This window comes from Mycteria americana, chromosome 4, assembly GCF_035582795.1.
Source record: "Mycteria americana isolate JAX WOST 10 ecotype Jacksonville Zoo and Gardens chromosome 4, USCA_MyAme_1.0, whole genome shotgun sequence".
Classification (NCBI taxonomy): domain Eukaryota; kingdom Metazoa; phylum Chordata; class Aves; order Ciconiiformes; family Ciconiidae; genus Mycteria; species Mycteria americana.
In genome coordinates, this window is record NC_134368.1 from 79,009,430 (window position 1) to 79,028,984 (window position 19,555).

Genomic DNA, 19,555 nt, shown 5'->3' on the forward strand with positions numbered 1-19,555 from the left:
AATCCTGTAGAGATTTGACAGCTCAGAATGCAGTAAGCTAAATTTGTTGTAAAAATTATTTCTTTTGGCAGTAACACTGATCTATGAATATTAATGATTCAACTTAGCATACATTAGAATTCTGTGGATGGCATCCACAGGAGCTCTGTAGAGGCTCTCCTCTATCTCACCATCCATGAAACGTAATTCTGTTTCAAGGGAGGAAAAACATAACAAAGCCTCTTTTACTTGTCCATGAATCACTTGACTCACGGTTGGCTTTCAGCTGTATAATGTTCCTCCTAACCTGTTGGGAGCTGAGACGTGTTTCCATGTAAGCCCCATAGCTGGCATTCACAATCAGTAGGCTTGATATGTGCTGCCATTATGTCTTCTTGAGTGGACACAAGAGAAAAACTGCTCACTGCCAAACACCTGCTTTCACTGTATTTGCATTGAAGGAACTTCTGCTGCTAACATAAGCAAGGGCCATAGTATCAACATCTTCTTTAAACTTTTAACATTTTGAGGCGCCAGGAATAAAATTAAGGTTCTGGTTGTGCTCCAAAACATGTAATAATCTTTGATCTTCCCAAGGACAAGCAATACGTGGAGTGAGCGCGGAGCACTTACAGAGCACAGAGTGCAGAGGTAGAGAGGTCCTCAAATAGACACGCTCATTTGGCAGCTAATTGTGGGATTGTCCAGCATGCCGTTGCTACTGGCAATGGTAATGCAGAGCTCTGCATGGTCAGGATTCTGGATGGATCCTAGGAGCAGCTACTATTTAAAAGAAACAAATTTGATGGCAGAATAGCGTGGGGGAGCAATGACAGCTGGCAGCTCCACAAGGGCAGGTGAGCTGGGTGCTGAGGGTGACAGCCAGGCAGGCAAGGGGCTACCACATCTACAAGGGGCCTGAAGTTGAGTCAGCACCATCAGGGTCATGATCAGGCCCAGAGACAGTGACTGGGATCAGCCTTGGTTCAGTGACTGCCCAGCAAGTCTGTGGTGATGAGGCAGCCCCAGGTCAAGCCAGAAGTGAGAATAAAACAGCATTACCTAGGTGCAAGATTGATAATGTAGGAAAAAATAATGCAAAAAAAAAAAAAATCTAATAGCACAGTGCAGGTGGTAACAGGAATATCTGTTGTAAATCATAGCAGGCTCATGATCTGATCCCGTTTCCTTATTTAGACAGGTGTCATTCCAAACCTCTTATCACCCTGAAACATCTGCCTGTCTCTCTGCCTGATCTTTATCAATATTCAGTAGTGAGTCATATGCATTAGTCATATAGGTATGCATTAAGTGTGGTTACCAATAAACATATTGTGTGAAATACAAGAATTAATGTATGGAAAGGCAGAACTTTGATGTTGGAGCAATTCCTTGCCTTGGAAAAGGGACATTGTTCACCATAATGAGTTACCAACCTGTTAAAGGCTTAGGCATTCCTGGGAACAGTCATTAACAATCTGTCTGGGCAGGGAGACAGTTTGGAGGAGGCCCAGAAAATATTAGCATATCCAAAGCAAGCAATAGTGCTCTGTTGCTTGAGGAAAGGAAGGCTCCAACCCTTCCTAACTGGGTTACTCTGTGCTAGAGAGAAGGTGGGAACGCATCTGGTGTTTGCACCTGAGGAGTCTCAAAGGGGGATACGGTCAATAAAAGATAAAAGGTCTGTCTAGCCCTGAACCTCTACCTGTGAAGGTTTTATGACAAAGCTGAGAATTATATGCCAGTTTATTAGAGCTAACTGATGTGCAAAGTAGACAGAGATGGCTGTTCTAGCTTCTCTGAAAACTCAGAGGATGGGAGGGTTTTTTTGGTGGTGGACAGGGACTGGGACCAGGGATGGATGGACAGAGACCCAGAAGATAACTACATTCAAATTGCAAGGCTGGTTTAAGAACTGGTAATGCAGGAATCTGGAAGGTAAAAGGGCCTTCCCCTGGTGCATGAAGTGAGGTATGTAGGAGTGTGCCTGAACCTCAGGAATCCAGAGAGTCTGGGGCAGCAATGCTAGAGGGAAAAAGCAATTTAAAATAAGTAAAACTTTTATATTTGTCTGGTCCCATAGTGGTTTTGCTCTGCCAGTCTCAGTTATAAAATCAAGGACTAAGGAGGATATTTGAGCTGAGAACATCCTGTTATGAAATTTAATAAGTACTGCTAGTACTATTTCATCCAGAAATGCTTCCACTTACTGTGAAGGAATTACATTCTCTGCCCTCTCTCTATCTCTTTCTCTTTCCAACAAACTACTGTCTGCCCACATTTTTGTTAAGGCATCTTAATGTGTGAGCTACAGTTGGGAATTGCACCTTAATATGATTTTAATTTGTGTTAACATAACTGAAAGGGTTTGGCAACCCTCAGCAACTGAGCATCATGAGAATGAAAGGGGTACATTATGGGATTATTCCAACATCTCTATTTTATTTACATTTTTTCCATTTCCTGTTTTCTTAAGCGATATCCAAAACTCTCATAAAAGTCTGAAGATAGTAACTATTTGGATGCCAAGAAAAAATTTTTATCCCTTTTTATCACAAGGATATAAAGCATAATGTTTTAATTGCAGGCAAGAGAGCGTAGCTGGAAGCACCAGCCAGCATAGCACTGTCAGAACTATTTCTGTCTCTAAACGGTTGGCTTTGAGCAGAACACCAAAGATGACAAAACTCAGGAATCATTTTAGGGAGCTGCTGATTCTGAAAGTAAGATACCAAACATCTGTTTCTGGCTCGTTAGCTTACAAGTTACCTTGATGTGGGGAGAAAGATGTTTGCTTGTTATATTTTTCCCTACAGCTTTACCACGACGTTTTATTGAGTCTCCTTTTTTATGCCTGGTACCTATTAATACACAAAGCTGTCTTGCAGATCTGATGGTTTCTATCTAGACCTGCTGCCTAACTGAGAGTATAGTCCAATATCTAAGTGATGCTTTCACCCACTCATCACCCTGCAGTCGAAGAGGGCACTCCTCCAATACTCCTTTTGCCTTTCCCAAAATTTACTGGCAAAGCATCCTAGCTCAGTTTATTGCAGGACAAAAACCCATGATATATGTCCTCCAAAGTCCAAGTAACACATGCTAGCTGAGACAGATTGTCCTTGAGGGATGTCTCAGTGAAGACACTCAGGCTCTGCCTGGCCTGTAAGCCCTGAGGGTGCCCCCAGACCCCTCGAGGTATGTCTGTGCTGCACACCAGATAGCAGCTTTACGCCAGACGTGTTTCACAGACCTGTGCAGAGTTGTCTTGGGACGCTTCTGTAACGTTTCTGTCACACCTGGCTGTTCGATGGGGAAGCCGATCACCTTCCAAACTGCCTGATGCAGAGCACCCAACCTATTGAGGTGCTACCATCTCCATGTCATTTTCATTGCCGCTTGCTGTAACAGAGAGAAAACTGGAGGTTTCAGTAAGCATGAATGGGAAGAAAGATTAAATCAATTCTGCCAGCTGCCTAAATTATCGCTCCCCAGTATCCCCTGGACATATATGAATTGTGAGGGATGTCACTCTCATGCTTCAGGGCTTTATCAGTCACGAGGGGTCCAGCTGCTGGAGCCAAATTACCCGGTATTGTTTTGAACTCCCGTGTCCTTCTGGCACAATAAAGCACCTTCTCCTTTCAGTGTACCCCAGGTACGACTGGAGGGTGCTATCCTCATGCTTGCCAATTTTTGTTCCCTCATTCCATTCAACTAAATCCCATTGCCCTTCTGTTTCTCCTCCACCTTCTCTCAGCATGTTCAAGGGGTGACCCTTCTCTCATTAGAGAGGCCTGTCCCCTGAATGTAGGATGTGGTAGGGAAGGTCTTCTTACTCAAATAACTAGAGAGGGAGAAAAATAAGTCTTCTGTCAGAGTTCAAACTTGGGTTCTTCCTATTAGACTAAATCCGCTAGACATCCTTACAAACACACAAGCTACTAAACATCTAACACGTATGCCCATGTCCTTAATCTCTAAATGTGGTTCACAGTTTTAGAAAAGTCTCAGTTTGCTTGTTGTGAAAGGAGTAAACCTTCTTTTGCCCCTGAACAGGAAATGTGATCAGAATAAAGAAAATGGTGTTCCCAAAAAGCAAAACTTGCTTTTTCTTTTCTTCATGGGACAACTTTCCCTAGCCTCTGCCTGTTTGAATGCCTGTAACTCATTTAAAGAAGCAAGAAACACCAGCCCTCCACTAACAAAATGAAGTCTTATGTAAGGGTAAGTTTTTCAGCTTACTTCAAAGGATATCCACTGAATTTGTGGAGGTTGCTTATTTTCTGTGGGGGACAATATTGTCCCTTAATTAGGCTTTTCAAATGTAAATTCCCAGCAATGAAACATTTAAGGATAAAAGCATTTGTTTGTGGCATAATGCCTCAAAGTGTCAACAAATCTGAGTCTGTAATCTCCATATGTTTTGATTACTTGCTATCAGAAGAAGCTTCTTGCAAAGCAAAACATTTTTCTTTTTTCTTTTTTTTCTTTTTCTTTTTTTTTTTTTTTTAAACACTCTAGCTGCATCTACTCTAAACTTACACCTGGTGCCAGTACTCTCTTGCAGCCGACATATGACTGTTTGAGTGGGAACAAAACCACTTTGACAGATGGGCATAAATTCAGGGATGCCAAACAACCAGTGCCTGCACTAACTTTGAATGCTAACAGGCCATTCATACCCAGTAGCGTCAGAACAACAGCCTATTCACAGCTCCAGGTCATTAGGAGAGGAGAGGGAGAGCAGAACATGCAGTCAAATTAATAAACCTGAAGATTATGTTGTTGGTTTTAATACTATAAAAATAGATAATAAATTAGAATAAATTGTTTAACATCTGAATTTAGAGAAACGAGTTGTATAATGCATAGAAGGAAATCGTACATCATCAGTGTAAGCAGCTCTGTATACGGCCAGCTGCTGAGAAACTTTGAAAGAGATCCGAAAGAAATTCTTTGTCCAGCATTTTACAAATAGCTTGTTTGGCTGCAGCAGTGAGTTTTTGTAGCTTGCTCAAGTCATCTTCAAAAGCCATCCCCAATACTGGACCATTTGTAGCCATCAGCCATCAGTGCAGACAGATTCTGGTAATTTTTTAAAGAGAGGAGACAGACTATCCAGTCCTCCTCAGTTGCTTTCTACAGTGGCCTGTGCAATGAACCAGGTATGTAGCAGCAGTGTTCTGCAGCTGCTGCGTTAGTTCCACATCACTTTTCAAAGAAAGATTTTGAAATGAAAGAAATTACATAGAAGATAAGTTGCTAAGTAGAAAGAAACAGTTCAGCTGGCTTATGTTCATGTACTCCTCATCACACAGTTCTTCTGGGGATACAGGCTTGCAACTTGTGAATAAACAGTAACCCCTGCTCCAGTGAACTATACACTACTGGCTTTTGTACACTGTACTCTGCAAGGATTTGTTTCCTTTTTTTGCAAGGAAAGCCTGAGACCTTGAGGGATGGCGGCGTCCATCTTCTTATTTTTTAGTAATTCCTGTCCATGCAGAGATATCAAACCTCTTGGTAGGGGCTTTGGGTAAGGTAGCTTAACTCAGGGGAAAAAATTTGGAAGGGAAAAGACCTTTATCATCTAGGGCTTATTAACGTGGCCAGAATTGCACATGAGTCTTTGTGCTTGGTGTTTTCTCTTGGCTAGCTTCGGGCTTTCAAAAACATTTAGTGAAAAGGAAACACTGGGCTCAGGGGCTTAGATGGAATGTAGAACATCTGAATAGCCCTCAGTGTATAAAATAAGCTGGCTTTTATCTGGACTAGGGTTGTTGACTCTTTTGGGGCATGATTGTTTAGGATTTAATTTACAGTTTTGGCTACATGGCACAGATTTCATTTAACTTTCCCTTCAGGCACATATTGAAATTTGTTTATGAGTGAGATTTTTCCAACCCAACTCTAGGTTTGTTACCAGGGCGTAAGGGGTGAATGACACTTCCTGGCCTTCTACAGCTCTAAACTTAGAATTTTTTAATGATGACCTCCTGTTGTGGCTCCTTCCTCCAAGCTTCCTGTTATATTTTTTCCATGCACATGTTTTTTCAATTTGGAAGGAGCGTATACTTCAGAGTAAGGAAAGGAACAGAAAAAGAAATTCCCCTTCCGAAAGAGAAAGCATTTTTGAGATACTGCTCCCTCTTTAACATCCACCTTAATCCATATGTGGTGGTTTTGGCCACACTGACTTGGCATGTGGAGACAACACTTGATTTAAAAGTTACTATGGAAAAAGAATGGAACTAAAATGTCTCTACTCTATTTTAAAACGTATTTATAATTAATTTCCAAGATAGCAGCATAGATCATTAGAACCTCATTTTTGGGAACACAGTGCCAGTTCTGGTCATAGTTACAACTGATTTAACATGCTTGAGTGGACGGAGGGTTTGGCTCATTTGGCAACTGGAGAGATCAGATTCATTATTAATTCATTTAACAGAATATTCTGTTAAAAGAGTGAAACTTTTTTCTGAAATATTTCTCTATATTATAAAATCATTGACATCTGAGAAATGTGTACATATAGAAACATGTAAATTCCTGTAAGAATAGATAAATGTACCCTGTTTTTTCTGGGCCTTGATCTGATAAATACTTATTTTTATGTATCTAAATATATAATACTTTCAGGAGAGCAACCAACACAGCCTAGAGAGCTCTTGTAAGCACAGATGAGCTATCGACCGCACTACATGCATCTTTTCCTGCAAAATAGCTTTTTGCAGTTCTGTTCTGTTTCTGTCTCACGGGGGAAAGGTAGGAAACACAGGCACACGAGCGCTGCGGAGAAGTGGCATGTGCCCCATTCCTGCCCTGTTGCTTGTGAGAGGGGCAGGAGGCATGATGTGTTTGTGGCTGGTGCACTTTTCAGCTGCACACAAATGTAGGATGTCCTGCTCATTTCGGCTGTGTTAAAATCCAAGGTGGAGAACATGAGAGGCTGCTTTCTGCTTGTAGCCCTGACAAGCAAGCTCTACACTGGATTTTGCTGTTCACATAACACACGTTCTGGCCACGGCCCATGGGAATTGCAGATGGACTTCAAGGTTAGATTGAATCATGGAAATCATATGACCTGATCAACTGAGGACAACTGTTCCTCAATAGCTAGTCTTTAAGGTTTAAATCTACCCTTGGAGCAGGTGGTAGCCACATTTGAAACAGCTGTGTGATGTGCTAAGACCCAGCACCATAGCTAGCTTGCTTTTGTGAGGGTTTTTTCATATGTATGTATGTGCCCTTTAAAGGCTGTTTATTTTCAAGAAATCAATATTTTGAAAGACAGAGGAAATCCTGTTAAATATTGACTTTCTCTTTAAATGCCAGATGTTGTGAACCTTCCATCTGCTGATCACTTTCTAGACAGATTCCTGAAATAGCCCTTCCTGCCTCTAAAATATTCCCCGTTTCTCTGCTCCTGCAGCCTTTCTTCGCACTCTTCACACCAATCTCTGAATTTCTGTTCTCCCACATGCATACAGAAATATATGCTTAATTTATACTCCTTCTACTGTTTTACTAAAGGTCTTACATTTTATTTACCCCTTCCCAGCCCTCTCAGACATAGAGCTGGTAGGTTTGGGGCATTAACAGATATTTAAAACTACTCCCCTGAAAGAACTAATAAAGAGCTAACGGATACGGAAGAACCTATGAAACTGTGGATCAGGCACCACTTTTTTGCTCTGATCTATTATTTTTAGCGGTTCCATTATGATCTCTGAACTGCAGGAGACTGGCTGCAAACTGAATGCTTGTGCAGTACTGACAGCAGCTTTTCAGGAACCTAAACAGCCTCAGAAATGTAATGGTATGGATATTCATCTCCACACTCTTTGCTGCTCTCGGTGCTGATATACCACAGAGTGAAGGCTAGGGTTTTTTTCCCTTATAAGGTTAGGAACAAAAAGGGGAACCCTGGGATCAGAACAGAGGACCATGTTGTGATCTGCAAAGTCACATCAGGGCTGGTGTAGGGTGAGACGTTTTCAAACAAGTTTCAGTCTCAGCTTTGTCCATCTGGTGTATCGCTTACCCCTGTAACAGGAGGCAGAAGCACCCGTGGGACGAAGTGAAGGATTATCATTACAACACTCTAAAGCACTCTAAAGCCTCAGTTTAGCCTGACCTGGGCAGAAGGCTGTGGTCTGGCCTAGGTAATTTTGTTCTACCTCCAGCAGTATGCCAAGGCAGACCTGGTTTGCAAGGCATTTAGATGTATTAATAACGTCTGAGCAGGGAAGTCACCCAGAGAGACTCCACACAAAACCAGAGACCTTTTATACAGAGGTGGTTAGAGTACTCACTTGGGTGGGATTTGAGCTCCTACCTTGTCTGGAGTGACTTGGTACCAGGCCGTTTGTGGCCATTAGCTTAGAGCTTGCTAAATCACTGCTGTTGAAACGGTTACTCTTTCACATGAATAATTAAATATTTGGTGGATTAAGGGCAGGGCACTTTACATAGGTCTAATGTTTATGATGTATCTGAATGTGAAGAGTCATCTGAAGAGTCTGATATTTCTACCAAGAGATACACACTTCTCTGCAGTGTAGGACGAGATCTTTTGCACTTTAGAGCAGTGAAGCTTAATTCATTCCTTTCCTCTGCTTTTTTTTTTTTTTAATATTTCCATCCTAAATTCCCAGGTATTGTTTAAATGGGAATTTTCCATCTCAGTGTGCTAGCCTCTCTGAAACCCAATCTTAACTACAACTTCTTAGCACTACATTGATAATCAAAGTTGAAATGTTGGCTAGGAAGCTGTGTAGTTAAAATTAGGAACATGTTTAGCATGTAATTCCTGATTGTAGATCTAGTTCTGAGTCATTCAGACCACTATTTAAAAGACAATTAAAAGTTTTAAAGGATTTTAGGCATTTAAATACCTTTTCAGATTGTTTGAAAATGTTAGTGTGCAGATAGACTGGGAGATAAAATAGTATTTACAAAAAGGTAAGATAGCCTTAGGAAACACCAAATAGCCTGGTAACAAGACACAAAGAAGCTACAGGGCGAGTACCAAGTTCCCATTTTTATTGGCCAAAATGTTTCAGTCTGTTTAAAGGTTGGGTTGTGCTTTTGGCCTATGTGAGAACATGCAGTTTTCAGCAGGTCCTGCAGGGAATGTGCTGTGACAGGGTCCAGAGATGAAAATCCTCTGTGCTTTTAAAACAACTGAGCCACACGGGCGGGTTACGACACAGCCCACGCTGACCCAGTGTGAGCAGGGTTAGAGCAGACCAGGCTGCAGAGGCTGGCCAGAGTCGTAGCTCAGTTGCTCAGTGTAGCTAGGTACTGTCAACACTAAACTTTGAATGAAGTCAGAGAACATCTGTGTTGTAACCTCGCCTGATGACTCCATTTTAGTTGTTGATACCCAAAAAACTGAGGAAAATCCATGCATAATATGGAAAACAGTGGGGATGTTTGGACTTGAAGTGGTGGGTGGAAAAAGATTATTCTGTTTCACAGATGATAATGTTCGATTTGATATCGCTCTGCTACAAAACGAAGACCCTGTCTTTGAAAATTCACTGTGAAAGAATCCGGGTCTGCACGTTGCAGCACGCTGCCTGGGTGGCTGCTGGGGACGCCCTCCAACCTCTGACTCAGGTGCCAGTCGGAACTGCAGGGAATTTTGTCCCAATGAAACTTTGTTGAAATCAGAAGAAACCAGCAAAACTTGCCAGAACATAGGTCAGGGATGTGAAATTTTTTCATGACCACATGCTTTTGGAATTGTGGTGCATTTCAGCCCCAGATGTGCTCCTGGAATGGAGTTTTAGCATGTTCTGGTTTAATTCCAGTGATAGTGGTAGTATATTTTTGAGTGAGTTGGCGTTGCATGCTCCCTGGCTTCAAATAATTATACCTTCTGCTGTTATTTTGCTCGTACTAAGCGAGCGACAGCCATTTGCAAAAAGGAATACGTTTAGCTCTGTGAAGGAAAAAAAAAATCAGTTTATTATAATGAGACTAGCTTGTAAAGAATGTATAAAAACATTAAGTGCACGTGTCACATGTTCATAGCAGTCCATGTATATGCAGATGTTATACACACAAAACATATTCATATATGGACATGGCTCTTATGTGTCCCAGCAACTAGTGATATAGCTAATGTTTATTTAAATACCCATTAATTATGTTGTTTGATTTTTGTTTACTACTGAGAATGCCCTATAGTATGCATAGTTTTGAAAGCTGTTCAGTGCTGTGCGGCGTGCCGTGGTGATACTGAAGGATACCGTAAGGAGGGGTGCAGTGTCCTTTCAGAATTCTGCAGGAGTGATCTTTTGCTGCTGGGACTGAGGGAGGGTGAATTAGCCCGAGTTACAGTTTCATACTGCCCAGGCTAGGTTTCTCCTAGTGCCCAGTAATCCTGACTGCTGCGAAGAAATACCCAGATCCAACCCTGGTGATCTGTCTGCTCCAAAGAAACTTAACAACAAAGCTCTAGTGGCTTATATTCTGGAAAGCTTTAGTGTGGAAAAGACTTCTGAGGCAGGGGACTGAGCTGTGTGACTTTGGCTCAATTTTGGCAGAATTAACTTCAGTAAGGGTGAAAGCAGGTCTAGCTGTTTTATCTAAAAAACCACTCCCACAGGATCCTGCATTGGTTCAGATGAGGATGTGGATTATTTTTCTAAATATCTCCAGGACTGACACAGCCTGAGAGGTTAACCAGAAAGCTGTTGGTAGATATAGAACAGAATCCAGGTCTCCTATCTGTCTTGTGTCTTAGCTCCAAATTCATCCTTTTAAGGAGAATTCCCAGGACCCATCATGTTTTGTCATTTCTAAGCATTAAATTCACTGGTATTTTAATTTTTAAAGTTTCATAAAGCTGAAGAACCCTTTTCTTAAGCTCTCTAGATGCTCAGAGGCAAATTTCCTTCCTTTCTTTTTTTCTTCTAACTAAGCCTTCCTTTAACTGGGGAGAAAAAAAAATCACAAGAGAGGCTTTATGCTACTTTCCTGTTTTCCAACATGACAGATGCATTAGAAAGTGTAATGCACTCTAACAAACAAGGAAACTTTGCATATTGAATATAGCACATGAAATAATAAAAGAAGAACAGCTGCTGAGAGACAGAAAGGGGGAAAAAAGAGAGATAAAAGTTAACTTGAGTTGTATTTTATATGAAGAGCTTTGAATTCAGTCAGATTTAAAATTCAATGCCAAGTACATTTACAGACATCTGGGAAATCAGGTCACATACTCTTTGTTAAGTCTGCTACTACTGGTACAAAACAGGGCACACGGAAATGTAAGCTTGTCACAAGGGCACCCTTTTTCTTTCATAAAATGACAATTTAACAATTACATTCATACAATGATTAATGTGACCAGTGATAACTGGAAACAGGATAAAACCAGAAAGGGGTTATAATGGGATGCAAACTTTTCTAAAGTTTAAGGCTATCTGAATCTACAAGTTCACGGAGTAACATTTGTGCCAAATCTGTATTTGCTAAATTGATGTTAATGAAATCTTGTGCATCAGGACATTAACTTATCACTGAAGGCGTTAAGAAAGCACACATACATCACTGCAGAATAAGAAACTGTTAATAATGAAATGACTTCATGGGATATTGCTGTGCAATTGCCACTGATCTCAACTGTCAACATATAGCCAATAGAGAGAATGTATATAGCAAGTTGCCTTAGATTCCCGGGTGTTTGTTGTATGTACTTTAGACTGGATATTAGGAAATTCTACTTCCCTGAAAGGGTTATCAAGCATTGGAACAGCTGCCCAGGGAAGTGGTTGAGTCTTGCCATCCCTGGAAGTATTTAAAAGATGTTTGGATGAGGTGCTTAGGGACATGGTGTAGTGGTGGACTTGGTAGTGTTAGGTTTACGGTTGGACTCGATGATCTTAAAGGTCTTTTCCAACCTATAAGATTCTGTGATTCTACTTTGTATTGAATGTTAGATTAGGCTGACCTTGACCAGCGAAGTATTTGTACTTTGTCCATCCCCAAAAGCTTTGGGGGTAAGTTCATAGTAGTTTTGATCTTTTCCATTGGGAGAAGCTTAGAGAATAAGGCAGATAGTGCTCAGGAAAAGTGGACGAAGCTGTGTACGGTGACCCTGATGCTGAATGAGCTTTAGTATTTGCATCTGCTTACAAGGAAATGTCTGTCCCCAGTAGGTTAATAGAGAGTGGTTTAATCAAGATGATGTCTGCAGTGTCCTAAGCACAAATATACAGGGAATGGTCTTATGGTTACAGCAGTAGTACTTGTGCTAGCTTAACACATGAGAAATAGGAAGAAGATAAAAATAGTACAACATGCTTTATGCCTTTTCATGGCATTTTAACTTTCCATCAACCCCTCCTGTAAATATCTTCCTAGTTATAAGTCCTCACATGTGTTTTAAGTTCCAAAATTGGAGACAGGTCCCCCCATCCTTCCATGGAGGAAGGTTGAGAGAAGTTGTTTTGGCTTTGATTTTAAATAACATTAATTTCAGCACGTGTGAGATAGCAAAGCAATGCAAGATGAGACATGTTCTGTCAAAGTCTACGCTGAATTTTCAGAAATGTATGTAGTCCTCAGCAGGGCGTGCTCCTCAGTAATACTTTAAATGCAACTGAGAAATTAAGCACACTGGTCATGCATGCTGCATTGCTTTCTTTGCTTGAAGTACACAGCGAACTTAATAAACTACAAAGAAGTTATCTGTTAAAAACCTAACATTCCTTGTAGGCTCTGGATTCTCCTTGAATGCTAATAACTCCCCTACATACTCCATTAATCCTTTCAGCCTCTCAGTAATTCTGTCGAAGAGGCCCAGCAGGTCTGGCTGCTCGCCTTTTTGTTTCGGACCTAGTACTGCAAATATCAGAGTACAGATTGCACAAATTTCAGCATATGTGCCTGGAGCCTGACAGCAGCAATTGGACCGAGCCAACAGTGGGCACTACACACCATGCAGCGTTTTGTGATTTCTTCAGAAACTCAAATGCTTAGCCCCATTGGCTGTGAGGAAAAGCAAAAATACACGTACGTTGCTTGCGTGAGTCTCCATGCAGCCTGAAGCAGTAGTTCCAAGAAGACGTAAAGGCTGACTGAAGGTTGGGGGACAGCAGTGGGATAATTACAATAATCTCTCTATTTTCTTTCTATAGTTGACTGAGAAGGGGGTGGTGAGCAAGTGGGGCTTCTCCTGAGGGTGACTGCTTGGGCGTACTTGTAGGACCTGCGTGCAAAGTTAACCTACCCTAACCTTCATTGCCAGGTGGCGTGAGTAACTGGCATTTGCACTGACATGGATAAGGAGTGCAATGATATTTTCTTAACAGCTGTGGTGTGAGACCAGTAGCCTTCTCTAGGGAGGCAGCAGTAACCAATTGCGGGGCTGATATAGTGAGAAATTGTCATACTTGTGTCACAGGGTAATAATAACGCGATCAAGGCATGTTTTTGGGGCATTATTGTATTATTGAATTTCCCCAATAATTTTTTCTCCAGTAGAATTCTCATCATATTGATCTTTAATAGATTTACCTGTTGCCTGAGTTTTTGAAATTAGACCACTCCTGGTTCTAGCGTTAGCCCTTTTAGCTAGGGGTTTTGTGCTCTCCAGCTGCTCCGATGAGCAAGGCAGAAGGGTAGGGCAGTTTCGCTGTGCTTGCAGACTCTCCTGCGAGAGAAAATGCTCACCTGGCCGTGTAAACTCTCCTCTCGTCGCCTCTGGCTTGCTGAAGTGGCATAAAGAAGGTTGTACAGAAATGAGAATCTGCCTTTCCCTCTTTTCTGATCAAGGATGGCAGATCTCTCTCTGATGACTGCTCAAAGCATTTAATGTGGCGATGATGGGAAGGTGCGCTCAATGCTATTGGAGAAATCTAGCTTGATACTGTTCTAGCAGTGACAGAGCCTGAAATCCTCTATTCATTTGTAGTGTGTGGTGTTTCAGTCTCCCTGCTTTTTTCTTCCTTTACTCATCTGTGCTAAGATTTTACATTCCCGCAAACAAAAGCTTAGGAGGTGTTATTTGGTGTTGCTTTCTAGGCTGTATGCATGCCAGTTTGTACCACCTGATGAGACAGACCACTATTTTAAAATAAACAACATATTTCTTTCAGAGAGAGAGAGGAAAAAAAGAAAAAAGGAAAGAAACAGAAATCCCATCTAAGCCTCCGGTATTTTAAGTGTTGAATTTCCCTTCCCATTTTCTTGGTTAAGATGAAAAGCCTTAAAAGAAAATCAGACTTTGTAATCAGATGATGATGCATGGAAGGATGTGTCTAGATAATGTGACAGATGATCCTAACCTTCATTAATGTGCTTTAATTGGATTAAGCTCTATGAAAGGCCTTTTCTTCTTTTTCAACACCTTCAGGGCTCTTGGCTGCACAATGTGAGTGTACAGAACATCCTGCAAAAGGGCACTCATCCAGCTTCATAGACATATGCTGTACATCCTGACACTAAGTTAACATAAACAGAGCTTATCTTCAATGGCATGGCCCCTAGGGTGCCAGAGAGTGGTGGCCATCAAGTGATAATTGGGCAGTTACAAGATTTGTTGCAGCATTTGGAGCACTAAATCCCTTTACAGCCGAATGGGTTGCTGCACCAGGGCTGGAAACTGTCAGCACACATATCAGCTCCCCAAACTATTTTTAATAAAAGCACAGATTATAGATGATTGACAAAGGGACAGCCTTGCTGCTGTTAATACTCAGAATGCTATTCCCTGCGTTGTCTCACAGTTTTCAATAGGGCTACCTGGGGAGTAAGGTATTACTGAGCATAAGCCAAAGTGGCAGCCACGCTCGTGAAATGATGGACAGCAGCAGAAAGAACATATGTTTTGCCTTGCTGGATTGGGAACCTATTCTGCATCATTTTAGACTATTTTTGTGAACAGAGTTTACTCACACAACTATTTTTCTGACCTCCGGCTCCAGACTTACTCATCTTGCCTGCTGTTAAAGATTCAACACTGGCAAATTCCTCACAAACATTCACTGTAGCGGATTTGGATGCTGCATATGGGTGGTTAGAGTGAGGGGGAAAGATTAGAGAGAAATAACTAAAAACAGGCTACAAAATAGGGGTGGGAGGCAGTAGCTGTGTGCTGAAGGAAAAAGGGAGGAGAGACGCTTTCTAAAACAAGAAATGCATTTAATGTCACATAAAATACAGCATCTCATGTTAGACCACTTTGCTGGCCATGGCATCTTTCTCTTAAATGGCACTTACCCCACAAAAAGCACTAAATTACACGGTTAAGTATAAGTCAGTGCGTATGATGCTGGCTGTGGCAGTTGTGCATTCAAGTTGGAGGTGCCATTGTACATGTGAATTTCTGAACGTCTGCACTTTTAAACCTCAAACAAGCAGGGGCATCTGGTTTTGAGTATGCTTACAGTATATTGTCTTTCTGTTCTTGGAAGTGTTTTTTTTTAATTTAGCATACTGTATTTACAGTAATATTGGAACTACAACTTCATGGGAAGCTACCAACTGTATCACAGCTAGAATACTTTGTGCAAAGAATGTTCCCACAATATGTCTTTAGGGATGTGCCTGGGGGAAAGCCAACAATTCTGAAATATTTCACATTGATTCATGACTCTCCAAATGTTATTTTAGTCTTCTAGATCACAGAATGTGGCACACTCAAGATTTATTTATTTTCCATATTTTAACAGTTGTTTGTCAAAGGTCTTTGTCCTATTTTTAAGATTACTTTTGCAGCTTCCTTTTTTGCCTTCTTTATGCACATGGTTCCAGAGTACTTGATTTTTAGTTTGGGAATACTTTGACTCTTAGTGTTTCCCTTAGTCTTAATACATTATTTCTCTAACTGGAAAGGGATTACAAATTTTGCCTTGCTTTTGAAAGCTAGATTTGGTTTTTATTTGCTGATTGAAGTAATTAGTGTGGATGGTGGCTAAGCCAAGTTAGGAAGAGGTTTGCTCATCTCTCTTCTCATTCCTTGATGTGATTAAGTCTTCCTTGTTGTTCCTTGGTGTTTTGCAGCCTGTACAAGTTTGCCTTTTATCTGAAAGAGAGGGAAATAGTGGTTAAAAATAACAATCTGTTGGGGCCCAAACAACGCCCTAATGCATAGCATTTTGTTCCAGCGCAGTATCATACCTCTGTCCCACTGAATGTAATTCTACATAGAAAGCCTAATACCCATTCAGGAGAAAGTGCATGGAGCGAAATTACAGACACACAAATAAACCAAAGTTGAATATTTTACGTTCACTATCAAATCCCCTTCAAACAATCATGGTCGCTTTATTGTGAAAAGGCTGTGTTCAGTTGCCACAGACGTTTTCTAAACTAGTATCTTTGTGTAATCTTAATAATTCTGTGTAGTCTGCATGTTATTACAGCTTTAGAACTGGAACTTTACACCTAGTTGTTAAAAAACAAAAATAAAATAGCAAGCTGTCAACTCTGAGATCTAGACGCCTGTTAGACTAACTATATAAATTGCTTAAAATTATTTAGGTGGGCATATCTATGTTGAGAATGTTCTTGCCACCCACATCTTATACCTAGATTTGTACTATGAGAAATTACATAGGAAAAACACCCCTTCAAAAATAGAAAAAAGCCTTTCACATAGTTCTTGTATACCATAACAAAGCCATAAAGAACACAAATCCTGTGTTTTTTCTCTTCCTTCCTAGGTCACCTTTAGCTAACTTCATGCTGCTTTACTCACTGACCTCTGAAATGGAGCAGTCATCCAATGACAGCCTGCTTCAGGCTAAAACTCTTTTCCTCTTCAAACTGCAACGTTTTCCATTAATAAACTCCCTAAGGTCACACGTTAGTAACCACAATATATGCATGTTTGTAGCAACCAGCAGTGCTGCAGAAGTGCTTTAGAAGAGCACACGCTATCAGCACGTTGGAGTGGTGGCAGCAGTGGTACACAGAACTACAGCCTGCCAGGAACAGCAGGAGGTGATGACTTGGTTGTGAATATTGGCTTAGAATTAACATCTCGCGTGTGCATCTACTTTAGGTGAGCACTCTTTTCTGGGAGCATGGCCTGACTTTGCTCTGAGCACCCGCGTTCAGTGTGTCAGCAGCTCAGCTGAGTGCAGTGATGTTGTTCCAAGGCAGCCCAAGCTCAGGCTGCCTACAAATCCCACTTTGCAGGGGATGCTGGAAGGTCGCAGGTGACCTGTAACCTGATTTTCTCTTTTCTTATCCTTCCTCAGTTCTTCTCTGCACATGTAAAATTTTTTGCCTTGGCATTTAGGTCTATGTCCACCCAGCGTGGAAGACAAGGTGGTGCGCAAACTGATGTAGGGACCAAAGAAAAAATCTTAACTAGCGTTTGTAATGGTGGTTGATCAGTTTGTATAATAGGTTTATATAATGTGATGGCTCTTGTGGCACGGGCATAAAATCAGTAGGCTAGCAGGATCTTTAATTTGCGTAGCTTAAGCTTTGTTGCTGTTGTTGGAGACTCCCCCGACTGTCTCTGACACCCAAAATGGAAGAACAGTGAAGGCATGAAGGCATCCCCATTATCCCTGCTCACAAACCAGTGCAAGTCTGAAACACTGTAAATGTTTAACCTGGTACTGCATGCAGTTGTTTTGGTGCTTTCTGATCCTACTTGTTTTCCTACTGATCACTTGGTTGCACTGTAGAGATTTGCTGGGTCTAAATTAGGTCAACGATTTCTGAAGCGTACACCATTACGTGCTGTAAATACACAGGTTGTATGTATGCAGTTAGGACGTGTCTTCCCTCTATTTTTCTTTAACTGAGCAGGTTACAAGTCTTCACCTGATTAAAAAAAACAGCAGCAAATTCAAAGAGTGGCAATATATCTGAAGAAATCCTAGAATAAAGGCCCTTTTAGAAACAGTCGCATTTGTCCACCAAAAACCTTCAAGAGTGTTTAAGAGGAAACTTCCCGTTGCCGGTCCTCTAACATGCCACTTTGGAAAGGAAAGGCAGGGAATGGAGGTGATGCTTGCAAGCTTCAAAGCTCCTTGTCTCCCTTGAGAGATGGCTAACAAATCATCCAAATTCTCTGCATCATTCTGGCCTCTCTGCTCCCTAGTTTGGAGCCAAACATATGGTGACTGGCTGCGGGCAACATCCTTCAAGCTGGCAGGACAGGAATGCTGGCTGTCAGCTCATCTGCCCCTTTCTGCTGCTTCCAAGGAGTGCCTACGATATTGCTCTTGAGCTGATATTTGAGTGGGCCCAGACTTTTTTTATAGCTCCAATCAGGAAAGCCATTGGGCACTCCAAAAAGCTATGAACCTGAGCCAAACGCAGACAAATTAAGGAGTGAGAGCAGAAGAGTTACATCTGCCAGGTCAAGCTGGGTGCAAAATGGCTTTGGAGCTGCTGAAATGGAAGAGGAATTTCACCGTGTCAAACTTCTCACAAGAAGACAGCCTGCTCTTCTGCGTCCTCCTCCCGAGGCCTGTGTGAGTCAGCCCAAGTGGTATGCAGTTTACAGTATGGCTCTGGAGGAAAAAAAATAACAACGGGCTTGAGAATCCCAAGGAGATAAAGATGCTTATTATAGAGCCCTTGTACCACTAAGCTGTATTTTCTCCCAAGGGCAAAATGTTAACAAGTAGCGGCGGTCAGCGTGAATAGAAATTTAAAAGCATTATTCTTTTTTCTGGAGAAAGACTTTGAAAAACTGACTTCATCAAAAATCCATTTCCTTTCAAGTATTTTACTACTACATTATTGATACCATTTCCTTTTTAGAGTATCATTTACACATAAATATAATCCTTCCCTTTCTTCTTAATTAGTCTGTGCCAGCTCAGGGTCTCTTCTGAATGCTGGATACGATCTGTGGAAAGAGCAGGGCATGTAGATTGTTTTTTTTTTAATGGGGAAAATCAGAATGTGTACTTCAACTTGATGCGTACTTATGCATGTAGACATGCGTGTAGGCACAGTGCATGTGTGCGTGTCCTTACAGGATTTGGTCTGCTCGCTTTCTTAGCGTGTCACTGACTCTGAGCTTATTATTCTACCTTGAAGTTGTCCTGGTGCAGGCTCATTTAAATACAGCTATTGCTCTCAGGAAGGTCAACAGAGATCATTTGATAGTTACTGCTAAAGGAATAGTCACTAAGCAGCTAAATGTCATGCATTTGATGCGCTAATTGTCAAGCTAGTGACGAGGTGCCGAGTAGCCCCGTAACACTTCTGTTAACCACTCAAACTGGGTAACGTGGGCTTAGTTATCTGCACCTTTTCCCTGAGGGCTACTGTTCCTCCAGGCTGAGGAGAACTGAGAATCAGTGAATCAAAGCCATAAAATGAGATTGACTTTGTCTCCTCTTTTGTGCGACCTGTTTTGCTTCCCATGTGTCAGGCATTTCTGCTAACATAAAGCTGGAAGCCAGATGCAAAATGGGATGCTATTTTTGCTCTTCCCCTAGGACAGTAATAATAGTTCTATGGAGTAAACGGCAAGGGTTTTTGCTTTTGCTGTTGTGGGAGTAGGGGTGGGCTGTGTGTTCAATAGTGAGCGTCTACATCTTTTAGTTGGGAAGATCCATGCAGGATCTTCCACAGA

General features: G+C 41.5%; 2 long non-coding RNA genes across 6 annotated transcripts in view; one reads left to right on the top strand and one right to left on the bottom strand.

Moving 5' to 3' along the window:
- LOC142409471 (uncharacterized) overlaps nucleotides 1-19,555 on the top strand; it is a 177,801-nt gene that overhangs the window by 78,656 nt on the left and 79,590 nt on the right. The gene's annotated exons all lie outside the window — the stretch shown is intronic.
- The window catches only part of LOC142409474 (uncharacterized), a 47,574-nt gene continuing 46,376 nt past the window's right edge, over nucleotides 18,358-19,555 (bottom strand). The window contains exon 3 of the long non-coding RNA XR_012775651.1: nucleotides 18,358-18,479. This is a non-coding gene — a long non-coding RNA (uncharacterized LOC142409474). The remainder of the gene's footprint in view (nucleotides 18,480-19,555) is intronic.